Consider the following 20,008-nt stretch of genomic DNA (forward strand, 5'->3'; position numbering starts at 1 on the left):
ATTTCACATCCTGCCAAGGAATCTTACAGCTGGAAGCAAAGAGGTACCTCCTCTTTCTCTCTAGTTGCTAACTAAAGATTTCTTTGCATATACATATACATCAAAATATTTATATCCAGAGAGATTAACACACTAGAAAGCTATTTTATTTTGAATAAATCATGGACATTTGTCAGAGTTAATGTGATGGAAACCAAGCATTAATTTTCTTTATGTAGAACAGAACATAGACTCATCACCTTTGACAGAGATGAACTTGGGTTTTCAAGTCTAAAGTAGCTCTCTGAATCCTACCCCAAATTTTCCATGTACAAATACCATTTTCTGAAAAAGTACTGGCTACTAATAAAATCATCCAAAGAATTGGGCTACCTAGTTCAGAAACTCCCATTAGCAAATGTAAAAGTCAAAAATTAAAACTGAACCTGTATGCTAAGTTGAACTTTCAGTATCTAGAAGAGAACATCCAGCTACAGACTGTATACCTGTGATATCTGAGCCATCTTTTCTCTTCCATGTGCTCACCATATCACAAACACTTGCTCTTTGCCCCATGGAGTAAGCAAGGACTTGCAGTAACCATGGAAATGGGTTTTAGTTTCAAGCCCAAAGGCAGTAAGAAGCTAGGTCTCTGAGATAAGGTGACAGCTAATTCAGTTATTGCCAATTTTTTCACTATTACAAATGGTATTGTAACAAAGATTCCCCCATATATATACACAAACAAATATCTGTGTATTTCTGGAAATCGAATTTCTGGGATCAAAGGAATATACATTTTTAATTGTTATAGATACACTGTTACAGAGCCACACTGCTCTCCAAAAAGCCTGGACCAATTTATATTTCCAGCAGTGGTGTACAGAAGTACCTATTTCTTCATGTCCTCTTCTTTTTCATTTGTGCCTATCTGATGGGTACAAATTGGTGTCAGAAAATTGCATTTCCCTGATTTTACTAGTTAACATGTTTATTGGCCCATCTGTATTTCTTCTTGGGGAACTGCCTAATCATATCCTTTGCCCACCTATTCTATTTGGTTGTCTTCTCACAGATTTGTAGAAATTCTTTATTATATTTCTTTCTTCTTGCTTGCTACTTGTCTTTTAATTTTGTTTTTGTGATCTTCTATAGATAGAAGTTCTATATGATTGAATCTTTCCATCTTTTCTTTTATGGCTCGTTTGTTTCATATCTCATTTAGGATAGTCTTCTCTGCTGCACCATTATAACAATATTCTCACTTTCTAGTAATATTAGTCTTGACTTTTATATTCAGAACTTGAATACATCCAGACATTATTTTTGTGTATTATATGAGCTGGGGTCTAATTTTTCCCCCAAAATGGATGTTCCCACATCATTTATGTTAAAGCCATCCTTTCTACACTGATGCTGCCTTTATAATACACTAAGTTGACATATTCTATTGCAGAATTAGAAAATCCCAATATTCAGGTTTAATCACCTTGGACACAAAATCTATACTCTTTAAGAATGCATACAATCAATACAAAGCAACATTACAGAATCTTAAATGCAAAGGCATATAACATTTAAGGCTTAACAACGCTATTAATAACAAGATGCAGCCAACTCCAGATGTGGTACAGAGCATTTTGTGGTGAGGTCATGTTTTTAAAAAGTGAAAATCTTTATTGCTAAAAGTAATAATTAGTTATAAATATCAAATAGCCTAAAGGAGAAATTTAGTTTAAGTGGTTGCTTTTTTCAAAGTATATAGCCCATCACTACCTCCACCTGAGGAAACAGGTCTTCTGTTGTGCACCTGGAAACCTTCAAGAAAGCCAAGGAACACTGATCCAGTTGGTTCCCACCTCCAAACCGCAGGAAGAACTATTTCACTGGTCCTAAAGTCCAAGTTGGTCATGCAGAAGCAATCCATTCACTCCCACATGCAATGTTACTTCTTGGTTATGTATGTAAGCATTTCCTACTGCAGAGACTTCATACAATGTATATAATAAGTATATATGCAGCATATGTAATAATTTGACTCCTTTGGGCAGAATAATCTTAATGTAGAAAGTAGCAGCAATAAAAGAAACTTGCTTTGACCAACTCTAGTGTTACCATGGTGTTTACCTATTCTTACACCATTACCACACTGTTGTAATTATTATAGCTTTAAAGTATCTTTCAACATCTAGCAGGGCCAATTTCCCTTCATGTAATTCTTTTTCAAAACCTTCTTAGCTATTCTTCTCCATTTACTTTTACAATGAATTTCAGAATCAGTTTGTTAATGTATACAAAGTCTCTTGGGCAGACACCATTTTATCCAAGTGATTAAAGGTAACATCACCAGTAATGGGACAAATCAATATTATGGGCTTCCTACCAAAAATGATTGTAATCATGAGGAAAAAACATGAGACAAACCCAAATTAAGGGACATTCTACAATATAACTAGTCTGTACTTTTCTAAAATATCAACATCCAAAAAGACTAAGACAGGCTGAGAAACAGTTCAAGATTGAGGGAGGCTAAAGATACATGACAACAATGAAATTCATGACCTGGGATTTTCTTTTGCTTTATACAAGGACATTATTGGGATAACTGGCAAAATCTGAAATAAGGTCTGTCAACTAGATACTCATGTTAATTTTATCCATTATTTGTAGTAGTAATAATATTAGCTTCCTGGTTTTGATACCTGTTCTGCAATTCCAAGACAATGTCCTTGTTTTTCAAGAATACACACGGAAACATTTAGAAATAAAGGGGCATCGTGCCTGCAACTTCCTCTCAAATGTTTCAAAAAGAAAACCAATATTGGGTGGGTGGGTGTGTGTGTACAGACACACACACACACATATATATTTGTATTATATAGAGAGAGGAGAAAAGGGGAGAGGGGAAAAGAGAGTGAAGAGATGGAAGGGATAAAACAAATGTTAAAAAATGTTAACTTCTGGGGAATCTGGGAGGCCATGAGAGAAATACTTACCATTCTTGCAACTTTTCTGTAAACCTCAAATTATGTCAAAGTGAGCTAAAGAAATTTTAAAGCACTTCAGACATTTTATTTAAGACTATTTGGAAAAAAACAGTATTATAACACTAAGCCTTTCTATGAAGAAACAATCTCTAGCCATTTATTCTGGTCTTCTTTGATATCTTTCCATAGGTACACTGTTTTTTTATTTCTCATGTCTAAATATTTTACAGTTTTCAACATGATTGAGTAAATATCTCTTTATTTTCTGATTGTTGTTAATATATAGTAAAAAGATTATCTTTATAAGTTTAAATTTATCCAGCCATATTATTGTACTCTTGTACTCAGTTATCTTTAGTAAATTATCTTGAATTTTATAGATAAACAATCATATTATCTGCTATTAATGACAATTTTCAGTTTTTCTTTTCAGTATATGTATGTCTTTTTTTTCCTGGTCTTCAATTGTATTGGCTGAAACCTCCAGAACAAGGTCGAATAGTGGAGGTGATAGGGGGCATCTGTCTTGTCCTTGATTTTAATGAAGATACTGCTAATGTTCACCTTATATATGTTTGCTATTGGTTTTCTTATAGATATTCAATCAACAAAAACACATTTTCTTTTATTTCTGGAAGGCTAAGAATTTTTTTTTTCTTTATGAGGAATGGGCATGGATTTTTTTTAAATAAAAATTTTATTGAAATATAACAAATAGAAAAGTTCATACATCATAAGGGTTGAGCTAAAGAATTTTACCAAACATATCCCACCAAATATTAAATTAAAAAATTTTTCTTTTGGTATCTATCAAGAAAATAACTTTAACACATTAAGGTAGTAAACTAAAGACATTCTACAGATAAACCCTGCTTGACTTATTTCCTTTCTATTTGGATTTATTCCTGCCATCTTATACATTTTATATGTATCATTCTTTATTTTTAAAAGCAGTTTTATTCACACACCATACAGACCACCCAATGTGAACAATCAATGGCTCTCAACATAATCACAGAGTTGTGCTTTCATCCCACAATCAATTTGAGAACTTGTTCATTGCTCCAAAAAGAAAAACCCCACAACTCCTTGTACCCCCCCTATTATTGACACTTAGCATTGGTGTGGTACCTTTGGTACAACTAATAAAACAATATTAAAATATTACTGTTAATTACAGTCCATAGTTTGCATTAGGTATATTCTTTCCCATATAACAACCTATTAACACATTGTAATAGTGACATACCTTTGTTCTAGTTCATGAAAGAACATTCTTACGTATGTACTTACTATTAACCACCTTCATCGTCCAAAACAGGGTTCACTATCTTATACAGTCATGTGTTTCATCCTCTAGCTTTCCTTCTAGTGACATGCATGGCCCTAAACCTCCCCTTTCAACCACAATCACATGCTGTTAATTACATTCACAATAATGTGCTACCATCACCATTTCCAAACATTAAAATCAACCTTATTTAAAACTGCACACATCAGTTTCCCATTCTCTACCCTCATTCTATTTTCTAATAACCTATATTTTAGATATTAACTCCAGGAATTTGCTCATTACACTGAGTTCATATTAGTGAGATAATACTAATGGCTTATTTCACTGAACGTAATATCTTCAAGGTTCATCCATGTTGTTGCATGCATCAGGTCTTCATTTCTTGTTACAGCTGAATATTCCATCATATTTATATACTACAATTTGTTTATCCATTCATCAGTTGATGGACACGAGTTGTCTCCATCTTCTGACAATCATGAATAACGCCACTGTGAATATAGGTGTGCAAACGTCTGTTCAGGTCCCTGCTTTCAGTACTTCTGAGTATATATCTAACAGTGGGATTGCTGAATCATATGGCAGTCACATACTTAGCTTCCTGAGGACCCACCAAAATGTCTTCGACAGCAGTACATTTTATATTCCCACCAGCAGTGAGTAAGAGTTCTATTTCTCCACATCCTCCTGAACACTTGTATTTTTCTGTTTGTTTAATAGCAGCCATTCTAGCAGGTGTGAAATGGTATCTCATTGTGGTTTTGATTTGCATTTCCCTAACAGCTGGTAATGTTGAGCATCTTTTCATATGCTTCTTACCCATTTGTATTTCCTCTTTGGAAAAATGCCTATGCAAGCCTTTTGTCCATTTTTTTTTTTTTTTAAACTGGGTTGTCTTTTTATTGAGTCGCAGGACTTCCTTATACCGTCTGGATATTAAACCGTTATCAGAAATTTGGTTTCCAAATCTTTTTTTCCCATTGAGTAGGCTATCTTTTCACCTTTTCGAAAAGGTTCTTAGAAGCACAAAAGCATTCAATTTTAAGGAGGGCCCATTTATCTATTTTTTCTCTCATTGCTTGTGCTTTGGGTATAAGGTCTAAGAAACCACCTCCCACCACGAGATCTTGAAGATGCTTCCCTACATTTTCTTCTAAGAGTTTTATGGTAGTTCTAATGTTTAGGTCTTTGTTCCATTTTGAGTTAATTTTTGTATAAGGTGTGAGATATGGGTCCTCTTTCATCTTTTTGGATATGGATATCTAGATCTCTCAGCACCATTTGTTGAAGACACTGTTCTGTCCCAGTTGAGTAGACTTGATCACCTTGTCAAAAATCAATTGACCATATATGTGAGGGTCTATTTCTGAACTCTATTAGATTCCATTAGTCAATATATCTATCCTTATGCCAGTACCATACTGGTTTTTTTTTCTTGTTTTAATTTCTATTAAAATACTTTTTTTTGTTTGTTTATAGGGACAAAGAAAAATACATAATTTTACATGTGGTAGGTCATGTGAAATACAATAAATATACACTTCTGGAATACAAAATAGATTAAAAGATCTTCAAAAACAAACTTTAAAAAATGCCTTATTTGTATTTACCTCATTTTGAGAAAAGCTTTCACTTCTTTTTTCCATTTTATTTTATAAATAATTATTCATGTATTCTAATCTTACCAATTTTGTTTTCTGAACCTTTAGAGGTCATATTCCTAAATGGAGACTCCTTTTTGATTTATAACTAGTAAACAGAGACTTGATTTTATTTGAATTATCATTTGATTTGGTGCTACTCTTAGGAGTACAGTTTCAGAAAGATTTTTTAAACACTTTTATTCACAAATCATACAATCCATCCAAAGTGTACAATCAGTGGCTCTTGGTATAATCAAACAGTTGCGCATCAATCACCACTATCAATTGCTCTGAAAAGAAAAGAAAAATCCCATACCCTTTATTCTCCCCTATTATTGCTGTTCAGCTTTGGGTATAGTATCTTTGTTACCATATGAAATAATATTACAATGTTAACTGTTAACTATAGTCCTTAAGTTGCATTAAGTGTATTTTTTCCCTCATATACCTCTCTACTGAGTAACAATTAGATTTTATGGGAGTCCAGGGGACAAAACAGACAAAACCCACCAGCATATGTCTTACAAAGGGAAAGTCTTTTATATTTGGTATTCCAAATAACTGCTGATTTAAATCTAGTGTTTTTTGGTCTGGTTTAAAAAGGGGGATAACCTAATTTAAAACAAAAATTCATAGAAGTGAACTCTGCTTTGGATGGTAATATTGGTTCTAAATTTAGTGAGGCTACTGGCTTCACAAATGTACTTTTAAATTGGAAAAATATTGGTATTTAAAAACTTGAAAAACACTCTAGAACTGGAAATGGACTCTTCTGGGTGACAGACCATACTGAATTTCTGCCTTTCTTTCAAACTATTCATAAACCAGAAATATTAAGAAAAATTTGAATACAAAAAATCATTACATTTAGGGGTAAGTTCTAATGGGAGAAACAGAGGACAGAAAAAGTATAATGTGGTTAAAACATAATGTGGTTCAAGAAATCACCCTCTAAGAAAAGGAGATAAAAAGAAAACATGCTGTTTTAATCACTGTAGCTTTGTAATATGCTTTAAAGTCAGGAAGTGTAAGTTCTCCAACTTCGTTGTTCTTTTTCAGGATGTTTTTGGCTATTCAGGGCCCCTTACCCTTCCAAATAAATTTGATAATTGGCTTTTCCATCTGTTCAAAGTAGGCCAATGGAATTTTGATTGGGATTGCACTGATTCTGTAAATCAATTTGGGTAGAACTGACATCTTAATGACATTTAGTCTTCCAATTCATGAACACAGAATATGCTTCCTTCTATTTAGGTCTTCTTTGATTTCTTTTACTAATGTTCTGTAGTTTTCTGTTAAAAGTCCTTTACATCCTCAGTTAAGTTTATTTCTAGAAATTTGATTCTTTTAGTTGCTATTGTAAATGGAATTTTTTTTTTGATTACCTCCAAAGATAGTTCATTACTAGTGTACAAAAACACTACTGATTTTGGGGTGTTCATCTTGTAACCCACTACTTTGCTGAACTTGTTTATTAGATCTAGTAGCACTGCCATAGATTTTTCAAGACTTTCTAAGTATAGGATCATGTCACCTGCAAATAGTGTAAGTTTTACTTCTTCCTTTCCAATTTAGATATCATTTATTTCTTTTTCTTGTCTACTTGCTCTAGCTAGAACTTTTAGCACCATGTTGAATAACACTGGTGACAGTGAGCATCACTGTCTTGTTCCTGAACTTAAAGGGAAAGCTTTCAGTCTCTCACCACTGAATATGATGTTAACTGAGGGTTTTTCATATATGCCTTTTATCATGATGAAGAAGTTTTCTTTCATTCTTATCTTTTCAGGTGTTTTTATCAACAAAGGTTGCTGGATTTTGTTAAATGCCTTTTCAGCATCAGTCGATATGATCATGCGGTTCTTCCCCTTCAGTTTGTTAATGTGGTGTATTACATTAGTTGATTTTTTTTTTTTTTTTGCATTGAAGCACCCTTGCATACTTGCAATAAAACCCACTTAATCATGGTATATAATTATTTTAATGTGTTACTGGATTCAATCTGCAAGTATTCTGTTGAGGATTTTTGCATCTATATTCATTAGAGGTTGGTCGGTACTTTTCCTTTCCTGTAGTATCTTTATCTGGCTCATTAGGATAATGTTGGTTGGCATCACAGAATGAGTTAGGTTGTGTTCCCTCCTCTTCAATTTCCAATTTTTTGGAAGAGTTTGAGCAGGATTGGTACTAATTCTTCTTGGAACCACTGGTAGAGTTCATCTGTGAAGCCAATGGTACTGGACTTTTCTTTGTTGAGAAGTCCCCCCCCCCTTTTTTTAAATATAATTTTATTGAAATATATTCACACACCATACAATCCATCCCAAGTATAAACTCAGTGGTTCACAGTATCATCACATAGTTGTGCATTCATCACCTTGATTAATTTTAAAACATTTGCATTACTCCAGAAAAAGAAATAATAAGAAAAAAGAAAACCCCAAACATCCCATATCCCTTCCCTATCCCACCCCTCTTAGGGACCTGTTGGGAGGTTTCTTTTTGTTTTGTTTTGTTTTATTGATTTTTTTAAAAATTCAGTTTTATTGAGATATACTCACATACCACACAATCATCCATGGTGTACAATCAACTGTTCACAGTATCATCACATAGTTATGCATTCATCACCCCAATCTATTTTTGAACATTTTCCTTACACCAGAAAGAAACAAAATCAGAATAAAAAATAAAAGTAACAAAGAACACCCAAATCATCCCCTCCCCCATCCCACCCTATTTTTCATTTAGTTTTTGTCCCCATTTTTCTACTCATCCACCCATACACTGGATAAAGGGAGTGCAATCCACAAGGTTTTCACAATCACACTGCCCCCCCTTGTAAGCTACACTGTTATACAATCATCTTCAAGAGTCAAGGCTACTGGGCTGGAGTTTGATAGTTTCAGGTATTTATTTGTAGATATTCCAATACATTAAATCCTAAAAAGGGCTATCTATATAGTGCGTAAGAATGTCCACCAGAGTGACCTCTTGACTCCATCTGAAATCTCTCAGCCACCGAAGCTTTATTTTGTTTCATTTTGCATCCCCCTTTTGGTCAAGATGTTCACAATCCCATGATGCTGGGTCCAGATTCATCCCCGAGAGTCATATCCTGTGTTGCCAAGGAGATTTACACCCCTGGGAGTCAGGTTGTTGGGAGGTCTTTGATGACTGATTCAATCTCTTTGAGATTGGATTGTTGAGGTCTTCGATTTCTTCTAGAGTCAATGCAGGTTGTTTGTGTGTTTCTAGGAAATTGTCCATTTCATCTAAGTTGCCTAATTTGTTGGCATATAGTTATTCATAGCATCCACTTAGGATCTTTTTTATTTCTGTGGGGTCAATAGTAATGCCCCCCTCTTGTTTCTGATTTTACTTATTTGCATCTTTTCTATTTTTTCTTTGTCTGTCTAGCTAAGTTTGTCAATTTTACTGATGTTCTCTAAGAACTAACTTTTGGTTTTGTTGATTCTCTCTTTTGTTTTGTTGTTCCCAATTTCATTATTTCTACTCTAAGCTTTATTTGTTTCCTTCTGCTTGCTTTGGGATTAGTTTGCTGTTCTTTTTCTAGTTCCTCCAGGTGTGCAGTTAGGTTTTTTATTTTAGCTCTTTCTTCCTTCTTAAGGTAGGACCTAAACAGGAGTATAAATTTCCATCTCATTACTGCCTATGCTGCATCCCATTAGTTTTGATATGTTGTGTTCTCATGTTCATTTGTCTTGAGATACTTACAGATTTCTCTTGCAACGTTTTCTTTCACCCACTGAGTGTATGTTGTTTAACCTCTCTATATTTGTGAATTTGCCAGTTCTCTGCCTGTTATTATTTCCAGCTTCATTCCATTATGATCATAAAAAGTGCTTTGTATAATTTCAAGCCTTTAAAATCTATTGAGATCTATTTTGTGACCCAACATGTGTTCTATCTTTGAGAATAATCCATGTGCACTTGAGAATGTATATCCTGCTGTTTGGGGATGCAATGTTCTGTATATGTCTGTTAAGTCTAGTTCATTTATCATATTATTCAAGTTCTCTGTTTCCTTATTGAACCTCTGTCTAGATGTTCTATCTATGGATGAGAGCGGTGTATTGAAGTCTCTAACTATTATTGTAGAGATGTCTATTATTCCCTTCAGTTTTGCCAGTGTTTGCTTCATGTATTTTGGGGCACCCTGGTTAGGTTCATAATAAATATTTGTGATTGTTATTTCTTCTTAGTGGATTGGCCCTTTTAGTAATAGATAGTGTCCTCCTTTGTCTCATAACATTTTTGCATTTAAAGTCTATTTGGTCCAATTTTAGCATAGCCACCCCAGGCTTTTTTGGTTGCTGTTTACATGGGCTATCTTTTTTCAGCCTTTCACTTTCAACCTATTTGTATCCTTGGGTCTAAGGTGAGTCTCTTGCAGACATATAGATGGATCATGTTTAATCTATTCTGCCAATCTGTGTCTTCTGATTGGGGAGTTTACTCCATTATCATTCAATGTTATGACTGTACAGGCAGCACTTACTTCAACCATTTTATCATTTGGCTGTACATGCCATTTTTTTTCTCTCTTCCTACTCTTTTCGTTACCCTTACTGATAATCTTGATTTCTACACTCTCCTCCAAGTCTCTCTCCCCTGTCTTTTCTTTTCAGCCTGCAGAACTCCTTTTAGTATTTCTTGTAGGGCAGGTCTCTTGTTAACGAACTCTCTCAGCTTCTGTTTATTTGTGAATACTTAAAACTTTCCCTTGTTTTCCGAAGGACAATTTTGCTGGATAAAGAATTCTTGGCTGGTCGTTTTTCTTTTTCAATATATTAAATATATCATACCACTACCTTCCCACTTCCAAGGTTTCTGATAAGAAATCAGCCCTTGGTCTTATTCTGGATCCCTTGTATGTGACAAACAGCTTTTCTCTTGCTGCTTTCACAATTCTCTATCTTTGGCAGTTCGCAGTCTGATTAGCATATGTCTTGGAGTAGGTCATTTTGGAGTCTGTTTGGAGTACACTATGCTTCTTGGATATGCATATTTATATCTTTCATAAGAGTTGGGAAGTTTTGGGCCATTATTTCCTCAAATATTCTCTCTGCCCCCTTTCCCTTCTCTTTTCCTCTGGGACTCCCATGACATGTATGTTTGTGCACTTCGTACTACCATTCAATTCCCTGAGTCCCTGCTCAATTTTTTCCATTCTTTTCTCTTCTCTTCTTCTGCTGGTGAGATTTTGAATGTCTTGTCTTCCAGTTCACTGATTCTGTCTTCTGCTTGTTCAAACCTGCTGCTGTATGCCATTTTAAATCCCTTTTATTGTGCCTTTCATATTCGTAAGTTGTTACACTTGTTTTCATATTTTCAAATTCTTCTCTATGTTCACAGTGTCTTCTTAATATCCTGTATCTCTTCAGCCATATTTTCCTTCATCTCCCTGAATTTAATTTAGAAGGTTTGAACATCTTTGGTTAGCTCCTCTAAATTTTTAATTTGTTGCTTTGGTTGGGCCATATTTTCCTGTTTCTTAGTATGGCTTGTAATTTTTCGCTGATATATGGGCATCTGATTATCTTGATGAGACTATTTGGAAGATCAGTTTAGGATTTTGTTGTTGTCTGAGTTTATGTTAAGGCTCTTCTTTTACATTTGGTTCATTGTCTTTTACACTGGCCAAAACAGGGCCAGGGACCTAAGCTGGAGGGGGTGGGGCAGACCAGTTCCAAAGAGCCTTGGGGAGAGGGTAGGAAAGACACCAAAAAGCTTTTTTCAGCTCTGCAAGGCTGGGCTTTCCTGGCCTGCCTAGCAAATGGCATTCTTTACCAGGAAGCCTTTTTGACAGTTCCCTGAAGGCACACATTCCTTGCCTCCCCAGCAGAAGGCACTCTTCGGCAACCTATTCTTTACAGCTCTAAGAAGTTAGGATATTTTTAGCCCTCTGGCAGCTCTGCCTCTGGCATGTGTCAAAAGCATAGTGGCACCTGTCCAGTATGGGCTAAAGCAGTGGGACCCAGTGGTCTAAAGTCACCAGCAAATAGTTGGATTAGTACTGGGCCATGTCCCCCTCTGTCCTTGGATAGAAGGACTTCTGTGGTCCTCTCAGTCCACAGCAGCCTTCCAGGCTGGGGCCAGGATGACCTGAAGCAGCTTGCCTCAAGGGAGGGAGATGGGCACCAGGAACCAGTGTCAAGCGAGGTTTCTCACTGCAGTTTCTCAGTCTCTTTGTCTTGCTCTTCCCTGAATGCTGTGCAGTACTCCCTGGTCTCTGGAGCCTTTGAACAGTTGTTTCATAGAGGTTCTTCCCACCCACTAGCTGTTTTGGGGAGTGAGTGCAAAACCCTATCCCACTATCTTTTCAGAATTTCACCCCACATTTATCACTCATTGTTTTTCCCCCATTTTCCTGATTTTGTGGAAATGATTTCTTTTTTCCTAAGAAGATATACATCCTCTTAGTATTTTAACAAACATATTTTTCTAACAATATTAAGTCTGGAAAGACATTTGACAAGTAATGGTTCCTCTAGAAAGGGAAATAAGGTGAGGAGTGAAGATGTGAAGCAGAACCTCTGCTTCTGAATTTAACTCCTATTGTGAAATATATCACATATAAGGGAATATACATAAATATAAGTATATAGTTTGACAACTTATTAAAATGGGGACATTATCTAGGTCAAGAAATAGTATACTGCCAGTACTCCGAAGCCCCCTTAACTGCTCCTTCTGAGCACAACCCCCTCCAAACCACTTTCTTCCCTCTGGAGGCAACCTAATTCCTGATTTTCATAACAATGATAAAAAATTGCTTTCTTTTCATAACTTTATTATATCTAGGTATACATCCCTAGACAATATTGTTTATTTTGATGTGTATTTGAATAGAATGATACAGTATGTATTCTTTCTAAGCTCTTTCACTCCCAATTATGTGTTTGAGATCCATCCATGTTGCTGGGGATAGAGGTGATCTGTTCATCCCCATTGCCAAAAAGTATTTCTTACTATGACTATATACCACATTTTACTTATCCAGTCTATGTTGTGTAAATGGACATTTGGGTTGTTTCAAATATGTGACTCTTAATGCTGCTATAAACTTTTTTGTACATGTTTTCAGGTGCACAGTTGCCCACATTTCTGTTCGCTACAGATGTCTAAAAATGAATTTCTCAGTCATAATGTATGGAAATCTTTAACTTTACTACATAAGGCCAAGCTTTTTCAAAATGGTTGTAACAATTTACACAGTAACCAGCAGCACATGAGAGTTCCTGTTGCACCACATTCTTAGCAGTCAGTCTTTTTCATTTGGCAATTTCTGTGAGATTGTGGAGCTATCATACTGTGCTTTTAATTTGCATTTTTCTTATTACTAATGAGGTTGGACACCTTTTCATGTTTATTGTCCATCTGAATTTTTCCTTTAGGGAAGTCCCTGCTCAAGTCTTTAATATGTTCTATTGAGTTGTCTGTCTTTGTCTCACTAATTTGTACAATTTCTTTATATATGCTTAAGATAAGGACCTTCACTTTTCACCTTATGCATTTCCATATTATTTGAATTTTTCTCTTAATAAACAGACATTATGCTTGGAAATTTCAAAACAGAAAGGAATGAATACATAGACTTGGCATCATACCCTGCAAAATAATATCTTCAAAAGATTTTTCATTTTTTATAGGAAAATTGTAGGTCTACAGAAAAATAATGCATAAAATACTCCCTATGATTAACACCTTGCACTAGCATGGTACTTTTGCTACAATTGATGAAAGGTCATTTTTATAACTGTACAACTATAGTCCATGGTTTATTCTGGGGTTCACTGTGTTGTACAATCCTATGGATATATTTTTTTAAAACTTTTTATTCTAGTAACATATACACAACCTAAAATTTCACCTTTTTAACGACCCTCAAATGCATATTTCTGTGTGTTAATTACATTCACAATGTTATGCTACCATCACCACCATCCATTACCAATACTTCTCCATCATCCCAAATAGAAACTGTGTACAATTTAAGCATTAACTCCCCATTTATACCCCCACTATGGCCTCTAGTAACCTATATTCTAGTTTCTGACTTGATGAATTTACATATTCTAATTATTTCATGTGAGAGAGATCATACAATATTTGTCCTTCTGTATCTGGTTTATTTCAGACAACATGATGCCTACAAGGTTCATCCATGTTGTCACATGTATCAGGACTTCATTCCTTTTTACAGCTGAAAAAATATTCCACTGTGTGTTTATAATACCACATTTTGTTTATCTATTCATCAGTTGATGGACACTTGGGTAGCTTTCATATTTTGGCAACTGTGAATAATGCCACCACGAACATCAGTGTGCAAATATCTGTTCAAGTCTCTGCTTTCAATTCTTTTGAGTATATACCCCAGAAGTGGGATTGCTGGGTCATATGGTAAACCTATATTTAACTGTCTTCCACAGCAGCTACACCATTTTACATTTCCAACAACAATGAATGAATGTTCCTGCTTCTCCACAAATCCTCTGCAACACTTATAATTTTGTTTTGTTTTGTTTTGTTTTAAAGAAAAACAGTAGCCATTCTAGTGGGTGTGAAATGATATCTCACTGTGGTTTTGATTTGCATCTCCCTAATGTTTAATGATGCTGAGAATCTTTTCATGTGCTTTTTGGCCTCCTCTTGTATATCTTCCTTGTAGAAATATTCCAGTCTTTTGCCCATTTGTTCATTGGGTGGTCTTTTTGTCAAGCTGTAGGATTTCTTTATATATTCTGGATATTAACTCCTTATCAGATATGTTTTCAAATATTTTCTCCCATCGTGTATGGTCATTTTACTTTCATGATAAAGTACTCTGATGTGCAAAAGCTTTAATTTTGGTGAGGTCTCATTTATCTTTTTTCTTCTGTTGTTTGTGCTTTGGGTGTAAACTCTCAGAAACTACTGCCTAACAAAAGGTCCTAAAGATGCTTCACTACGTTTTCTTCTAGGAGTGTCATAGTTTAGGTTCTTATATTTAGGCCTTTGATCCATTTTTAGTTAATTTTTGTATATGGTGTGGTGTAGGGGGTCCACCCTCATTTTTTTTTGCAAATGGAGATCCAGTTTTCTCATACCATTTGTTGAAGAAACTATTCTTTCTCATTTGCGTGGACTTGGTACCTTTGTCAAATATCAACTGACTATAAATGTGAAGGCTGATTTCTGAACTCTCAATTAGATTCTCCTGGTCTATATATCTGTCCTTGTGCCAGATACTGTGGCTTTGTTCTAAGATAGGAAAGTATGAATCCTCCAACTTTTTTTTCAGGATGGCTTTGGCTGTTCAGGGATCCTAGCCCTTCCATATAAATTTGATGATTGAGATTTCCATTTCTGCAAAGAAGGCTGTTGGAATTTTTATTGGAATTGCATTGAATCTATAAATTGCTTTGGGTAGAATGGACATCTTAACAATATTCAGTCTTCTAATCCATGAACATGGAATATCCTTCCTTCTATTTAGGTCTTCTTCAATTTCTTTTAACAAAGTTTTGTAGTTTTCTGTGTACAAGTCCTTTATATCCTTGGTTAGATTTATTCCTAAATATTTGATTCTTTTAGTTGCTATTGTAAATTGATTTTTTTTTCTTGATTTCTTCTTCAGATTATTCATTACTAGTGTATACACACTACTGATTTTTGCATGTTGATCTTGTACCCCACCATTCTGCTGAATTCATTTATTTGCTCTTGGAGCTTTGTTGTGGATTTTTCAGGATTTTCTGTATATAGGATGATGTCATCTGCAAATAGAAAAATTTTACTTTTTCCTTTCCAATTTGGATGCCATTTCTTTTTCTTGCCTAATTGCTCTGGCTAGAACTTCTGGCACAAAGTTGAATAACAGTGGTGACAGTGGGCATCTTTGTCTTGTTCTGATCTCAGAGGGAAAGCTTTCTGTATTTCACCACTGACAGAAAACTTTTGGTCTTACACCAATAAGTATCAGGTTAGTTTTGGGTTCTTTGCGTATGTGCCCTTTATCATATTGAGATTTAGCACATTTTAAGTCATCTGAGATTTTAGTTCTAGAATTTATATATTTTTATGTATATATAAAATATATTGACCATGAAAATTAATGTTTCTTAGCAATTACATTAGCTTCGCAGTCACCTCATTTTGTCACAAGTCTGCTTCACTAGTTTCTTTGCACATCAGTGCTTCTTACATACTGTATCTTCCTCTTTCTTGGAATTGTTTCTCATTTTACTGGGAGTACTACTTCAAGTAATTTTCACAAAAAGGGTGTATGGATGGTAAACTTTCAGAGTTATTATTTGTTTTGGCCCCCCCAGTCTTAGTTTCCTCACTGCTAAAGTATACTGTTCAATGGGTTGGCTTAAAAAACAAGAATTTATTGACTCATGGTTTTGAGAAAGTCCAAATCAAGACATCACCAAGATGATGCTTTCTTCCTAAAGACTGGCACCCTGGGGCTGGCTGCCAGTGAACCTTGGTCCTTGGCTTCTCTGATACATGGCACAATGCACACGGCAGCCTGTTGACTTTCAGCTCCTTGCTTCCCATGGCTTTCTATGTCTGAATTTCATGCTGCTTATAAAGGACTCCAGTAATAGGATTAAGACCCATCCTGACTGTGTTGGGCCACACCTTAACTGAAGCAATCTCATCCAAAGGTCCTACTTATAAGGGGTTCACCCCTGTAGCAGGAATGGATTAAGTTTAAGAACATGTTTTTTTCTGGGGTACATAACTCCAAATCACATCCATTTAAACATCAGTAAGGCTGCGTAAGTTATTCTGCACTCAAACTAATTTTCCTCAGAACACTGATGGTGCTTATCTTCTGGCAAACCACATTGCAGATGAGAAATCCAGTGCCAATCTGATTCTTATTCTTAACACTTTCTATGTAACTTGTTTTCTGTCTCTGGAAAAATAAGGAGTTCAGTAATGTATAGGAAGGCACTTTTTGTTTGTGTTTTCATTTTCCCTGCTTGTTATTTGGTGGGCCTTTTATACTTGAAAACTCAGTGTTTCTTCAGTGTATGGAAATATTCTTTATTTCTTTTATTTTCTCTCCTGTTGTCTGATCTCTTCTTCTGTAACTCATATTAAATGGATACTGGATTCCTTAGATCTATCCACAGAGTACGCATTTTCTTCATATGCTCCCCACTTTTTGGCATTCTTGCTTTATTATCTGGATATTTCCCCTACTTTATTTTCATGAAAAGTAACTGATCTCCAGCTTGTCTATTACTTAGTCCTCCTACTGAGTTTTTATTTCAGTAATCATTTCTTCAATATAGAACTAGTTAATTTTTTAATCATTCTTTTTTTTCTCCACAGCAGTTGGGTTTTGATTTATGAATCCATTTCACTCTTGACTCTCTGAAGATACCTCCTATGATTAGAACTTCCTAAAGTTCTATTCTGCTTCCTACAGTATCTCTGTTTCCCAGATAGTCAGCTATTTTGTTTGTCCACTTTGGTCGTCATCTTTCAAGTCTAGTTTCCCTCAAATGTCCAGTGAGTCTTGATTACCTGTTCATATTAATAAATGAAGGACTAAACGGATTAAAATCATAAGAGGTCTGAGTTTCCTCAACAGTTGCATTAACTAGTCACCATAAACTTCAAATAGAACATCCATCTAACTGTGGGCCTCGGCAGGTTAAGTAATACAGTGATAAGCAGGCTTCCCTTCAAAAGTGGAGAAAAAGAAAGCAGTTTTGCCTTACCATCATCAAAATAAGGAAGGCTGCATTCTGGTTATAAGGTCATTTAATGTGCCTCAACCCTTGACGGCGCTCCCTTTCTTTTCCTCTTCCCCATCTCACCCTTCTCACCCAATCTATTGTGAAGGCCCATTTACCTAAGGCTCTGCTTTGCTCTTTCTCTCCAATTTCGTCCATGCTAGCAATGCCTGCCCAATCTTTCCTAAAGCAAATCCCCCACTTTCCTTAAAGAGCTGTTCTGTGGCTAATGGAACTAATGCCATTGCCAGAGCTCCTTATACAAAGGGAGGGAGGGAACAAGGAGGAGAAATAACTGTTTTGGAGGTAGTCATTTAATTATGTGCACTGATGCTATGCATTCTCTCACCCTGCTCCTTCTACTAGCTGACTCTAAGCTTAGAGTTTCAAGGAAGGGACATTACTAAGACATTCTCTCGCTTCTATCATGTAGCAGGAGCAGCTATTCTGAGTTGCATTTTACACTGTTCTGGTTTCTCAATCAATCTAATTCTAAGTATTTTATATTACATTGAAATTCCTCAAAATTTCTGGTATTGTAACAATACCTATGGTAACAGGTAACATTAATTCAACATTTGTTAAATATAAAAGACTCTTCTAAGAGCTCTGTATATATTATCTCTCTTGATCTTCATAACAACCTTAGGATGTAAGGTACTATTATTATCACCCTAATTCTAAAAAAACAAAAGGAAAAAAAAAAAAAAAGAAAAAAGAAAAACACAATTTGCCCCAGAACACACAGATGGTAAATGGCAGTGCCTGGATTTGGACACAAGTAATCCAACTGCAAGGCTTCCCTTTTCTGGTTTCCAATACAATTATGATTTATTCTTTTTCTTGTCTGTTTTGTCTTTTTCCATGGTATCTGAGAAGCAGGGGAAAGGATTGGATGCATTCAACCTATCATTTTGTACTGAAAGACCAGTATTCTTTTCATTACACAATACTTTTAATTAGTAGACATAACTTTGAGAAGATGTAGCAACTAGTGAAGGAATTTTGTGAGAGAAAACTAACTCCATGAAACTGTCTTCAACAAAAATCAAGAGAAGTATGGGGTGCTGGTTTGAATATATTATGTCTCCCCCAAAGCCATATTCTTTAATGCAATCTTGTGAGGGCAGACTTATTAATCTTTTGATTAGGGTGTGACCTCATGATTGAATGTTTCCATGGATATCTGACCCCACCCATTCAGGGTAGGTCTTGATTAGTTCAGTAGACCACTTAAAAAAGCTCCAGGCCCAGACACTAGCTGAAGCCAAGAGATGCTTGCTGATGCTTTGAGATGCTGGCCCAGAGTTTGCTCTGGGGAAGCTAAGAGAGGACAAAACGCCCCCAGAACAGCTGAGAGAGACTTCTGGAGAAACACTTGCTGATGCCTGGAGATGCTTGGAGATGCTAGCCCAGAGTTTGCTCCAGAGAAGCTAAGAGAGACAAGCCCAGAGACATTTTGGAGAAAGCCATTTTGAAACCAGAACCCTGGAGCATATGCCCCTGATGCCTCAATGCACAGGAGCTGAAGAAGCTAAGAGAGACAAGCCCAGAGACATTTTGGAGAAAGCCATTTTGAAACCAGAACCCAGGAGCAAAGGACCAGCAGTCGCCAGCCATGTGCCTTTTCAGCTGACAGAGGTGTTCCAGACGTCATCGGCCATTCTTCAGTGAAGGTATCATCCTGTTGATGTCTTAGGTTAGACACTGTTATAGCCTTAGAACTGTAAATTTGTACCGCAATAAACCCCCATTATAAAAGCCAATTCATTTCTGGTATTTTGCATAACAGCAGCACTAGCAAACCAGAACATAAGGTATAGGATTCTCCCCAAATGAGAATTTACAAAGTGGCTGTTTTAAAAGTGTTGATAAGTTAAAAAAAACAAAACAAAAAAACCCACGAAATTTATAAACCTAATGAAGCATTAAATAATAGCATTTTCATGTTCTCAGTAATTCATTAGTTTACTGTCACCACCACCAAAAATAAGGTGAAAACATAATAAAATTTTAGTTCCATCCTATTCTGACAGTAGCATTTTTAAGAACTTAATTCAACTCAAATACATATGCTATACATACTACTTGCCTTGTATTACAAACTAGAGATAAAGAAATGAAAGGCACTGTCCCTGCCCTTACAGAGCTTCCAGTCTAATGGGAGGTACAGACAAGTAAACAAACAACTGTAATTCAGTGCAATAAGTGCTATGATACAGGTAGGTACACCAAAGGTGCCATCAAAACAAAAAGGAGACAGATGTGCCAGAGAGGTTTCCCTGAAAGTCATTCTCAGAGTATTAAAGGATATACTGTTACTGGTTTGAGGAGATTAAA

General features: G+C 35.6%; 1 protein-coding gene and 1 long non-coding RNA gene across 2 annotated transcripts in view; one reads left to right on the forward strand and one right to left on the reverse strand.

Moving 5' to 3' along the window:
• The window catches only part of LOC119534119, a 49,178-nt gene that overhangs the window by 20,700 nt on the left and 8,470 nt on the right, over nt 1-20,008 (forward strand). The gene's annotated exons all lie outside the window — the stretch shown is intronic.
• The window catches only part of KLHDC10 (kelch domain containing 10), a 72,339-nt gene that overhangs the window by 12,299 nt on the left and 40,032 nt on the right, over nt 1-20,008 (reverse strand). The window lies entirely within an intron of this gene.

This window comes from Choloepus didactylus, chromosome 5 (assembly GCF_015220235.1).
Source record: "Choloepus didactylus isolate mChoDid1 chromosome 5, mChoDid1.pri, whole genome shotgun sequence".
Taxonomy (NCBI): Eukaryota; Metazoa; Chordata; class Mammalia; order Pilosa; family Megalonychidae; genus Choloepus; species Choloepus didactylus.